This window comes from Manis javanica, chromosome 7 (assembly GCF_040802235.1).
Source record: "Manis javanica isolate MJ-LG chromosome 7, MJ_LKY, whole genome shotgun sequence".
Lineage (NCBI taxonomy): Eukaryota > Metazoa > Chordata > Mammalia > Pholidota > Manidae > Manis > Manis javanica.
Window position 1 is genome coordinate 97,876,052 of NC_133162.1, and position 12,680 is coordinate 97,888,731.

The window sequence follows — 12,680 nt, forward strand, 5'->3', positions numbered from 1 at the left end:
ACTAAGCTTGTGCTAATATTAACAATAAAAATACCGTTTACTTGCCCTGTCCCAGGCTTCACCTACATCATTCCTAATCTTGATAACACCTGCAAAGTCGATCTTTTGATTGCTATTTCTAAGGTCATTTGTTCTGTGACCACTGGGTGACTATACCACACGCAAAGTCTTAGGCAGTGAAACTCAGGGGAGAACAAGACAAAGCCCCTGCTTACATGGCCTTACACTTTGATCAGCAAAGGCAGACAACAAATTAATCAACGTATTAATAAATATTATGTGTGTCTCAGGCAATAAGTACCATGAAGAAAATGCAAGCCGGCAGAACAGTAAAAGAGGGAGGGACTTGAGGATGTGTGGCCAGGAAGGACTTCTTTGAGGGCATAACATTTAAGCAAGGACCCCCATGAACTAAAAGAGGCAGTCATGCAAACCCTGGGGAAATAGCTTCCCAGGATTAGAAAGAGCATGTGCAAAGGTCCTGAAGCAGAAGTGAGTTTGTTACAGCTTGGTGAGTAAGAGATCAAAGAGGTCACAGCACCAGCCAGGTTATGAGGCCTTTGGATGTTATTCTGGGTGAGAGAGGAAAATACCAGTGTTTTGACCAGGATGTGGATGCACAGGTGGAAACTGAGGGTCAGAGACAGTAAATTACATTACCGTTAAGTAGCAGAGTTGGAATTTAATCTCACATCTACCTGACTCCAAATACAGTCCAGGGTCCATGCTATTGCAAAGGCATAATATGGGGGCATTTCTTCCCCAGAAAGTTCTCAGAGCATAAGCCCCACCAAGCCTCTTAGATTCCCTCTGCTCTAGAACCCGCCTTATTGTAGCATGGTGCATGGGAACTTCCTAGCCTGAGAAAGGAGCATCTTACATTCAGCTTTTTAGCCAAGATAAGTGTAGGCAGATGTTTCATAATGATTATTTCACAGAGTGATTCTTAGGAGCATGTTCCACATGAACCCATTCATGACAACTCATGGGTAAATTTGGGTTTTTGTCAGTTAAGTCACTTGAAAAATCACTGATGTGCTTGCTACTTAAAAAAAGCCTGAGAGAAAGCTTTAGTAAAGAAAAAGAGAATCATCTTTATAATTTAAATAATGACTTCTCATCTTCTTTCTTACCCCAGAATTATGGTTTCTTCACATGGGGTTTTCTTAGAGTAATGGATGCCTGAATTATTACTGTCAGCACCACGGTACTACATCGCCATCACTAAGCTAGTGGGACACTGATTCTTTTAGTCTTGTATCTGAATTTTACTTAACCAACAGAACTGGCCTTTAACTCCCTAAAGGACTCCCACAGGAAGCAAATGTAGGTGTGTTCTGTCGATCAAAGAGAGAAACAACTGTTGTGCAGCAACTCTTGATTATTCAGGGGTGGATGATCCAATGTGTGGATTAGCTGAGCCTTTGGCCTTTCCTGATTTCACTGATCATTAGCCCATGGACCCCTCGGGCCAGAAAGATAAAAGGAGTGCCAGGCCAAGCGGCCAAGCAGTCTAGTAGCTTCTTGGCAATCCTGTAAGTGGGGGCAGGGCAGAGAGGCAGTCATATGCAGTGGGGAAAATGAGGGCTGGGGATTATCCGGATTTCAATGAGCCGGTTTCTCCATAGCTTCCTGGCCCCCCACCGGAGTCTCTAACACTGTGTAATGCACAGCTTGCCTTGGATGGAGTGGAACATAGAAGCAGAGTCCAGTGGATTCCAAATGTGATATTTCAAGAGCCTCAGGGGCAGAGTGTGAAGCTACATAGTTAATGTCCTGGAGAACTGCCTGTACCTCCTTATCCTTGAAAGCCAGGAGGGGGTCCTAGGGTTCCTTTGTTAATCTCATGTCTAGGCACAGAGCCTCAGAATATAAATATTTGCTAAAAAGTTTGAAAATTAGGAAGTCCTTTTAAATAACAACAAAAATGTTTAGATTCCAGCCCCCTGTACCATCCTCTCATTTAGGGCACTTTTCACTCTAATACTTACTGTTCAGATATCTCCATGGGGAGAGGATGAATTCTTGTTACCATCTAAAAAAAGCAATGCAGATTAAGGAACACTGTATGACTTTCCAATATCACAGAACAAGCCAGTGTCATCCAGTCCTGGCTCTCACAATGGCTAGACCAGACTCCTTGTCATTAGACTGTGGGTCTCAGAGAGTCTGTAAATGAGCCCAGTGGTGTCCTGGGTTCCTTACTACCATGAATGGCTGAAAAACCAAGGGGTGGTGGAGCCAGCTGGACATGCAGGTGCCAGGCACAGAACGCAGGAGGTGCGGAACAGGCTGCTCTTCAGGGACCCGGGCGGACCCGGACTCACCCACCCCTTCTGGAACTCTATCCATCCAGAGCTTCCCATGCGCCCCCTACTGGGCTGGTACCTCTCCTTGGGGATCTCATTTCTTCCTCTCACGGTATGAAAAAATCTGCACTCTTGTTATCCTGACTGCTTACATGAGGAAATTAAGGATTCAAGGGTAACTCACCCAAGACACAGTGGGTAAGTGGCAGGCCTTGCCTTTGAAGACTTGCCTCTCTGCTTCTGCCAAATTCCTGTGGCCCTCTTTCCTGATGACTTTGCTGAGGGGCTAGATTTATGATCCTCACAGCGCTTGTTCACCGGTTGGATAGTCTTTGGAAGGATTGTCTTGTGGAATCAAAACCCTTTCAGGCTGAACTGCAGTTTCTTCCTCTTTCCTTCCCTCCTTCCCTACTGCCCTTCCTTCCATTATTCCCTCTTTTTCTTCCTTGCCTCTTCTTCCTCCTCTCTCTCCCTCCTCTCTTTCTCTCACACTTGCTCTTCCTCCTCCTTAGACGCTTTTGGAATACCAGAAAGTGCTTTACAAGAGGATGATCTCTTTCCCTTCTAGAATGAAAGGCATTGCTGTTCTGGTACAGAGACATCCTGTGTAAAAGCCAATCCCCCCCACCCCCGGCCCTGTGGCTACCCTGGCACATTCCCCTCAGGAATGGTGAGGAGCCTGATGCTCAGGGACTTTCCCTGTTCCAGTCAAAGCACCTGCCTCCTGGCTGCGGGTTTATGAATGGGCACAGGATCCAAGCAAGTTACCCAGAGTTCCCCAAGATCTTCTGCTAGTTTTACAGAGACCATGTGGGGTGACCAACCAGAAACAGATGCCTAAGGAGCCCCAGCTGTTTGAATTTTCTCAGTCCATGCTTCAGATATGTGAGTGAAGAAGCTTTCTAGGTGACCCCAGCCCCAGAATCATCTGACTACCATTGTCTGAGGAACACCAAGCAGAAACTGCCTAGTTAAGCCTAGTCAACCCTTGGATTCATAAGCAAAATAAATGAGTGTTGCTTTAAATCACTGTTTTAGGTGGTTTATTATGCAGCAACAGGTAGCCAGAAAGGATCTGCTTGGCTTACCTATTAATTCCAAGGCTAAAAACACCAGGAAATGAATCAAAACCCCAGACAAGGAAGCCACTGGACAAATAACAAATTCTCCAATTGTCTTCACTTTGGCCCAAGAGATTATTTGCAGGTTTTGTCAACAGGCTTTCACTGTACAGCTGCCTCAGGTAGCTGTCGTTTTCCTTAGCATCTGCCATAAAGCCAGTCATCTGTCAGAAATTTCAAATGCCACATCTTAACAGAGTGTGAACAGAGACATATCATTACCCTATTTACAGACAAGAGAACTGAGGTATGGAGAGATTAAGCACAGCCGGTAAATGATGGAGCCAAGACTTGAACCCAGTCTTCAGACCCAAAGCCCATCTACCCAAAATTCCAAGCTGTCTGGACACTGATTTCTTCTCTCTCCTGAGGTGTTTTAAAAATTCCCCACAGAAATAGCCCTTTTCACTATGAGGTAAGACTGTGAAACCATGACACTCTTTTCCTATGCAGCATATTGCAGATGGTCCCGTCACACCTCCAGACCCTGCATTCTTTTATTTCCAGGGGTCTGTGCATCCCACTCCGGCCCACGCATAAGGCTGCCAAGAATGGGAAGCCATGCGACACCAGGAGGCTGGCCACGCAAGGCTTTGTGGTCAGAGGGCCTGATGACAGTCTGGGCTTTGCCACTCGCTGGCTGTGGGCCTCCAGGCAGTGACAAACTCTCCTGGATCAACATCCTCCTCCGTGAAAGAAGTGTAGAGAGCGCCCACTGCACAGGCTTGCCCTGAGAATTAAGCCCAGTATCTAGTAGAGTGAGCAAGTTTGGTCATTTCCATTCGGATATAAAACACTGCCTGTTCACAGATGTTTTATTGGCTCACTTGGTTTCTTCCTCTCAGATTATAAAATCCTCATGAATATTTCTCCAGGGTCCTGAAGCCCCTGATAGAGTATTAGACTCATGTATTGAGTGCTTGATAAACATCTGTCACCAGCTTGCCTTGTTTAAATCTTGGCTCTGTATTTCACATGGCAAGGCCATAGATGGCCTCACTGGCCAACAGTGTTCTTTGATTATTAGGTTGGAGAGGGAGAGAGTCAGCAATGATTGTGTGACTTCCCCAGGTCTTAGAAAGCACAAAGTTGGAGTTGACAAATGTGGTTTCAAGTCCTGACTCAGCAGGAGGCACTCAGTGAGTCCCAGGCCCTGTTCAGTAAGATGAGGAGAATAATACCTACCAAGTATTGTAGTGATTAAATGAGACATTTAATGAAAAGGCATCATTTGGCATGTGTAGGCGAAGGAGCCAAGACTTGAAACCAGTCTTCAGGAAATGATTATCACTGTCTGTGCATTTGGGGATAAAATCCCTGGCTTTCTCACTTTACATGGCAATTTTGTGGATCAAGTAAAAATGGATGGCATGATGCTTTCAAAATATTTATAAAGTTCAATGCAAATGAAGTTATTTAAATCCAGAATAAAGTCTAAATTATCCGACATAAATATCCTTTCTGTTTGCACATGCAAAGTAGAATACAAAATTCTATTTTTGTATTCCTTCTTAAGGAAGAAACTAAAGGGAAAATTTGGAGAAAGAGTTACATCAATGACCTACTGGCCTGGACCCTGAAAGAACCTTCAGGATCATTCAACTCACCCATGTTTTTCAGGGAAGGAAGCCAGGCCCAGAGAGTGCCACTCTGTGGACAAGGTCACACAACCTAGTCAGCATAACCAGGAAGGCACCTCTGGACCCAAATGCCCATTCAGTGCCTTTTCACTGTTTTCATTAGCTGGCTACATGATCATCCAGGCATCTGCCCTTTGGAACATTCTCAAGCAAACATTGGATACAACTGAAAAATAAGCAAATAAATGCCAGATCGGTTTTAACACGTGAGCATTTCCTCATACCTGGAAGTTGCAGAGAAACTGCCTCTGGGATATCTTTCTCTAACGTCCTTTCTCAATTATGGTATAAAAATTGAAATGAGAGCTAAGGAAGAATAATGTGTCAGGAAAAATATGCTTTCTACTGGCTGCTTCTCTGTTTACCCCACAAAGGCCATGAGCTCTGGAAGCCTGGCTTTAAGTCTGGCTGAGATTCAGCCATGAGACCAAGTGTCTGGCTTTGACAAAGAAAGCTCTACAGTGTTGGAAAAGCTTATCGATGTTGGTATCTGAGTTTCTGTTTTCATGAAGCTCTCAATGTTTAAAATGCTCTGCATGTAATGCTGGATTTAAATGTTATTTTAATTCTTTGCACATATGGAGGCTGCTTTTTTTCCCAGGTCAGCCAGGCTTGAAGGCCCAGTCACCTCTGACCTGCCTCCCTGCTCTGAGCCCATGGTTCATCCAATTCATGCCCCATCATTTTTTCTTTCCTTCCCTCTGCCACTGGTCTGCAGCAACCTTCACACCTCATGCCTACCACGTCCTCCCCACTGGGATCTCAGAATCCATGCCTTCTCCCCAACTCCAAACCCTGCCTGAGTATCAGCCCTATATTCACCCTCCATAACCACCTCCTCGCTCTGCACTTAAGGGCTCCCCTTGTCCACAGCCCAATGTCCAAAAGTCTCAGCCTGACAGTAACTTTCTCCCCTTTCATTCCCTCCTTGCCTCCCACTATTCCCTGAAAAACGAATTCGCTGTTCCTTTGTGATTGTGAACACATCCTTTCCCAAGTCTACTTAACCAAAATCTAAATCTGCCTTCAACTCCTAGCAACTTCAGTGCTACTTCTCCCATGAAGCGTCTGCTGGTTGTTCCCACTGAATAGCCCATGTTCCCTCGAAAGACCTCCCTCCCATAACCTCAGACAAAGCCACCACTTTGCTGCATCTGTGCCCCTCCCAGAAGACATATTCTCTTCCGGCAGAGAGTGAATTTCATTCTTTATCACTCCACACACAAAACATTCTGTCTTCCACAACCTAGGTGCTCAATAATTATCTTTTGATTGAATGAAAAAGAACAAAAACACTCACCTCTCTTTCTTCTTTACCCAGTGCCTTCCAAGCCCTTGTCCCATGCATTTCATTTGCTTCCACTCTTACTCCATGAGCACAGATTTAAAAGATATGCTCCCACCCAGCAGAATCCAGTAGGTTGAAGATTTAATTCATTAATTCCGATTCTTTTCTGGATATTAATTTGAAAGTTCATTGGTTGCCCTGTACCTCAGTTTCCCCATCTGTGACCACAAGACAGCAACATTTCTTCCTAACCTAGTTACCAGATTGCTTATTTTCATGTAAAATGTGGCAATGCCATGCTTGTTTTGCTTTGTGTTTTATTTTTAAGCAAACTAAGGACACAGAGACCCAGAGGATTATGTTTGGAGAGAAAGACCCTGGACCCCTTGCTTGGAATTCACTGCCAGCCCATGGGAGAGAGACAGGGTCTCTCATCAACCAGAAAGGAAACAGCTGTGGTGACAGATGTTTGTGGCGCTGATTATTCTAGGGCTGTTTGCATTCAGATTTCCCAGGCAGTTGAGGTTTTTTGAAGTCAGTCTTGTTTGACGGGTTTCCTCAGGTCTTGGGGGTGAACACAAACCATCCCCTTGTCCCATGCATTTCATTTGTTTCCCCTCTCTCCTCTGCAGGCACACATGTAAAGGACACCCACCCACCATCACCCGCACTCCCCACACCCACGTGATTTCACGTTGCATTTTGAACATAAATGGCCTGGGGGAGTGAAGCCTTTTCAGTGCTCCTTAGGATGCTGTGCATTTTTCTAGGTGTGTGTGTTGGGGGCCTGGAAGGAGTGGGGGTGTCTGGCTAAACCACATCCAAGGCCAATTTCCCCAAAAGATGAGCAAACTTCTGATCCTACCAGGGACTTCATCTGAATACCAAAAAGGGGTGCCTTTGTTCCCTCTAAATGGAGTATTTACTTTGAGCTGGTAAAATGAATTAATGAAAGGAAGTGACACCTTCAGCTTCTGGGGGAGGGGTGGTAAGTGAAATCGGGAGGGAAGGGAGATTTCCCTCCCTCTCCTCAAATAAAAGGGAATATGGGCAGATGAGGATGGAGGATGGTGAGGGAGGGTGGATCCCATAGGGTTTTCTAAAATAGACTGTGCTAGAAAACAGGCTACTCTTTTCTGGGATTAAAAATTGCCTCATAATACTGTAAGGCCCATGTATATGCAAGCAGTTGGGAGTTATTACGGACCTAAAATAGGAAACCATTCACTTGATCTTTTGCTTCAATCCTATTAGGGGCCCCCTGGAGCTCGAGAGAGATACCAGCCTGTCATGTCCCTGTTGCTGTGACGACCCTGTCTTTATAGAACAAGAAAGAGAAATGGTAGTGATTGGCAGACCTTGCTTGCCCCCAGTATGTAACACAAAGGGCGACAAAACGAAGAGGAAGTGAGGCCCTTCTGAGGTCTGACGCTTCTTAACCCTACACCACCTTCCACCTGTCCCGCAGCGCCCCTCCCCAGCCTCCTCCAACGGCAAGGGAGGGTGCCCCTGGCCCTCGAAGGCTGCCTAGTGATGCCCAAAGATCACTAATCACTTTTTTGTTTAATTTCGAGAAATGTCAGAAAAAATAAAACCCTCTTTTCCATCAACTTCTGGATCAAAAACGTGAGGGACTGGAAGCGGGGCAGGCGCCGCCAAGGCGTTGCCAGCCCGCGGACTGGGCCGGCGACACTGCCAGCCAGGAACTGCCCGACGGTGGGGAAGGGGGGCGCTGGGGGCTGCAGGCGGCCCAGGCCAGATAAATCCCACCATATGGTGCCAGACTCCAACTCGCCAGCCATAAATTACCGCCTCCCTTTTCGGGTTTGCTCGCCGGGCTCCTCTGCTTCCCGCTAAAGGGGTGTTAAAGTGCAAAATGCTGTTTGTGCTCATTTTCTGCGGTGCAGGCGCGGGCCGAAGGCGACGCGGCCGGGATGGGGCAGGGCCCCGGCCACCCGCCCAAAACCGGGCGCCCCACGCCGCGGGCTCCCTGCTAGGCTCCCCGTCCCCTCGGGGCCGCTGGGGCAGAAGTACGGCCGAGCGCTCGCAAGAGCGAAGGCTGCTGCCCTCTGCCCCCGCTCTTTGGACGAGCGGCGGCCCGGCGGCCCCGGCGAGGGCGCGCGGGCGCGACAGGCGGCTCAGGCGGCCGGACCCCGGCGCGCGCTCGGCCGCGCTCGGCCCGCACGGACCCGGGCCGCTCCCCGCAGCCCGCACGGGCGGCAGCCGCGCGAGGAAAACGGAACCCCCAGGCGGCCGCGGCCCCGGCTGCCCGGACGTTTCCGCCCAGGAGCTCCGCGTGGGCTCCGGGGTCGAGCGCCGGGCCGAGGACGGTCTCCCTGCCTCTGGGAGGTGGCGAGGGGAAGGGGGGAGGGCGGAGGGGGAAGGGGAGAAAAGAAAAAAGAGAAAGAAAAGTTTCTTTCGGGGGAAGCAGAGAAATAGGAAATGAAGATCCGCTCTGTAGTTTAGCTGAAAGGAAAAGCTGTCTAATCCTGACATGGATCGCATTTAAAATAAAACTCTTTTATCTTTGTGCGTGCTGAGCCCCCTAAACATTGCTCGGACTCCTACAGGGAAAAAGACGTCATAAAATGAGAATTTGTTTCATCGTGGGCCCCTCTGCCAACTGGAGGCTTTTAAAGGCGCGCCAGACAAAGCGGGCGCCAGGAGGGGCTCCTCCAGGTGAGCCGAGAAGGCTCGCGACAGCCCTGCGGCCCGCGAGCACGCCCGCGAGCTGTCCAGGGAGCCGACCCGTCCTCCTCGAAGCCCCCCGGTTTCCTTCCCAAGACCCCATCCCTCTCCCAAATAAATTACAAACACTCTCTTCCTACGCCAAGCGCCCTTGGCTTCACATAAGTCCCGAAGATTTTAAGATGTTGAGGTTTGGGAGTGGGGAGAGCGGGCGTGTGACTCGCCGCTGCCGGGGTTCAATTGTTGGTTCGTTTCCCGCCAGGCGTGATAAAGGAAAATATTTTAACTGCAGCCTACCAGCTTGTTTTTCATTTCTTTTTCTTTCTCTTTCTACTTTTTTTTCTTCTTCCAAGAAACAGATCAAGAAAAAGTAATTACAGGACCCGGCATCGTAACTAAATGAAAATGTAATCCGGCAATACGGAGAGCAAATTAATTTTTTAAAAGATAGGTTTAGTTAGAAAAAAATTACACTGCTGTCCCTGGTTACATTTATTAAAACTGCTGGATTTCGCGCTGAAAAATCAGTACTAACCCAGAACTTAGAGGTCACTTTCTGTGTGCTGTTTTCTTTGGAAATTCTAATTTGAAAATGTTAAGCCTTTTTGGGGGTCTTTGTTTTGTTTTCCATATAGAAAGGTTTGGGATGTTTTGTTTTGTTTTGTTTTGTTTTGTTTTGATTCAAAAACATTCCCTTTCTGTTTAAACCGAGTGGTCTTGGAAACTGGATTTAGGACAGAATTTTTTTTAAATGCCCCAAAGGACATTTATTTTACTGAAATAATAAATAATTTCTCAAAAAACTTTCTCATTTCCAGGTGGATGTCACATCTCTAAAAATGTTTGAAAAACATTTTTGAAAAGACATTTTGAATAGTGGGACCAGTGCAGACATCTGATAAGTTGCTTTATGCCAGGGCTTCGTTCCAGCTGCTCCCCTCATGCCAAAAGAAGAGGGTTTTGTTATTTGTGTTGTTATTTGGGGGGACTTTTGTTTCTTTTTCTGCTTTTGTTAGTTTTTCAAATATTCTCGTTAGGTTTTCTGCATCCTATATTATCTTTATGGGGGAAAGTTTAAATTTCCATTTAAAAAATGTCCACGTTGCCACAGGAAAGGGAAATCACAGTGTTTCATTCTAAAGATAGTTTTAAATGTCCAAATACTAAAATGCAATAATAAATATTTTTAAATGGAATGAAATGTGTGTCTGAGTAACCATTCCGTTGTGACAATCTCCAGCAAGGCCATTTCCTTAATGTAGTGATTGTCTAAACACGTTACAAACCCCATCTTGTTCATTTGCTTATGGTGTGATGTTAAAAATTGTCTTCTTCAAATCTTCATCCCGTGCTTGATTTGCTTTGTCTGTTTTTGTATTGTTCATTAGTTTGACCCACATCAACAGTCTGGCAAGAAATAAGTTGATGTTATCTGATATGAAGAGGAATTGTCTTTTTTTTTTTTTAAATCTTCTGTCTGTTTAATTTACTTTTAAATATGGGAGGGGTTTTGTGGATGTTGTTTTGTTGTTGTTTGTTTTGTTTTGTTTCTATTTTACTTGCACAGAGCAGAACTCAAGAAAAGAAAGCCACGTCCTCTTTTACTGTATTGGCAGTGAATTTGCACCACCTTCTGGTATGTTAGAGAATGATGAAAACACTGCTGCTTCCATAAAAGAATTATTTTATTCATCCTGCTTCCATGAATATTGTTTTATCTGTATCTGAACTCAGAGCACCAGTGAGCTTCTCTGAGAACTCACAGCAGATTTCCTGCAACCTGATTTTGTAAAGATTCTTTGACCCAGGAAACCTTTTCTTTACCACATCCTTAGAAGAGCTCACCAAGTCCCTAACTGGTCCCTGTGTGTTAATTAACTGGAATGCCTGGTGGGGAAGTAAAGGATCGCTATAGAATGGTGCCCTGTTCTATTTTGGCTTTCCTCTACAGAGTCCTTGAAAACAAATCGGAAGCTATAACTGTAGCAGTAGAGAAACAAACGCTCTTCTTTCTTGAGTTCATAAGACCCTCATTACCCACAATTAATCATAATGACATGCTGTATTCAGACTTCTTGCTCGGGTCTGGCAAAGAGCACACAGATGTGGCTTTTTGTAGATTTCAATCCCTTCTGCAATATGGATTTCAGGATACCAAGCTCATTAGTACACATTACCAGCTTCCTGGGTCTGCTGCTTCTCTCAAAAGTGCTGGTCAGCACCAGGGGGCCGAGGGGGTTCGTGGCCTTCAGATAGGGAGCATTTTTCATGGCTTTTCTGCCTGGTGATAAAGACTACAGGGTCCAAACATTGATACTTTTTCCTCAAAGCCAAGCTAGATTTGTAATAATAGAATGTCTACCCTATTCTATGTGCATGCATATATGTGTGAGTTGTATCTCTCTCCTTCCTAAAGATCTCTCATTCAAGGGAAAAATTAACTTGATGACTTGCTTTAAAGACTAGGGAAAATTAAGACTGTGTTCCATTAAAGAAGGGCCCAAGTGTTTCACCTGCATAACTGAGCTGAGAGAGAGAAAGGTGTACAATTGGGTGAAATTACTGAAATCATTTGCTAAATTATTCATTTTATATTAACTGACAAGCACTTACTGAGCCCCTGCTATGTGCCAGATCTGTGAAGCTGACACAGCCCTGCTGGCTGTCATGGGCTAGTTGCACAGCGGGTGAAATTGTCTTCACCTGGATTAGCAGGGGCTTTCCAACAGAGCTGTGTTCGAGGGACCTACCCAGATGAGGTTGTTTGGTGATTTGCACATTGTTAAGACAGCCCCATCATGGCCGACCAACAATTATATCATCAACATAATCTAAGACCTTTAGTACAAACTTAAGAAGATTGTGAAGAAATCATACTAGAACACACAATCTTTCCTGAGGGATATTCCAAAGTAAGATAGTTGTTAGGAAAATATATTACCCACTGGTCAAAAAAGGAAGTTAATACACACCTAAACCAAAAATAAATTTCATATCAGTAAATATTTACATGCAAAGATCACGATGTAAAAAGAAAATGATCAAAAGACTCAAATAGGCATCTTACAGCAAAGAAAACTCAGAAGCCAATAAATATAAGAAGAGACCAGAGACATGCAAAGCAAGGGCATAAAGAGATACCAGTGTATGTTCAATAGTCATACCGTTACTCTTTCATAAACACCATAACACTATTCAATTGGCCAAAACTTTAAAGAGTCTAACAATACCAGGTGTTAGGATGTGGTCCTACAGGATCTCTTAAACAATGCTTCTAGAAGGAAAAGATATGCCCATCTTGGAAAACAGTTAGGCACATACTACCTAGTTCAGAAATTCTACTCCTGGATGTATACCCAACAGAAATCTTTTCACCTGTACATCACAAAAAGATATGTCTATGTGTATTCACAGTGCTAGGCATACTAGTGACCTAAATGCTCATCAATGGAGGAGGGCATGAAAAAAATAGAGATAGTGGGCACCACTGCTCATATACAGGCAGTCCAAGTAAAGTACAGTGAGACAGAGGTAGAGTGATTAATCTGAACAATACTAAACAGCAATATTAAAAGATTACATGCAGCATGATACTCTCTTTGTAAGAATAAAAACAACTTAAATACTTCAGAAA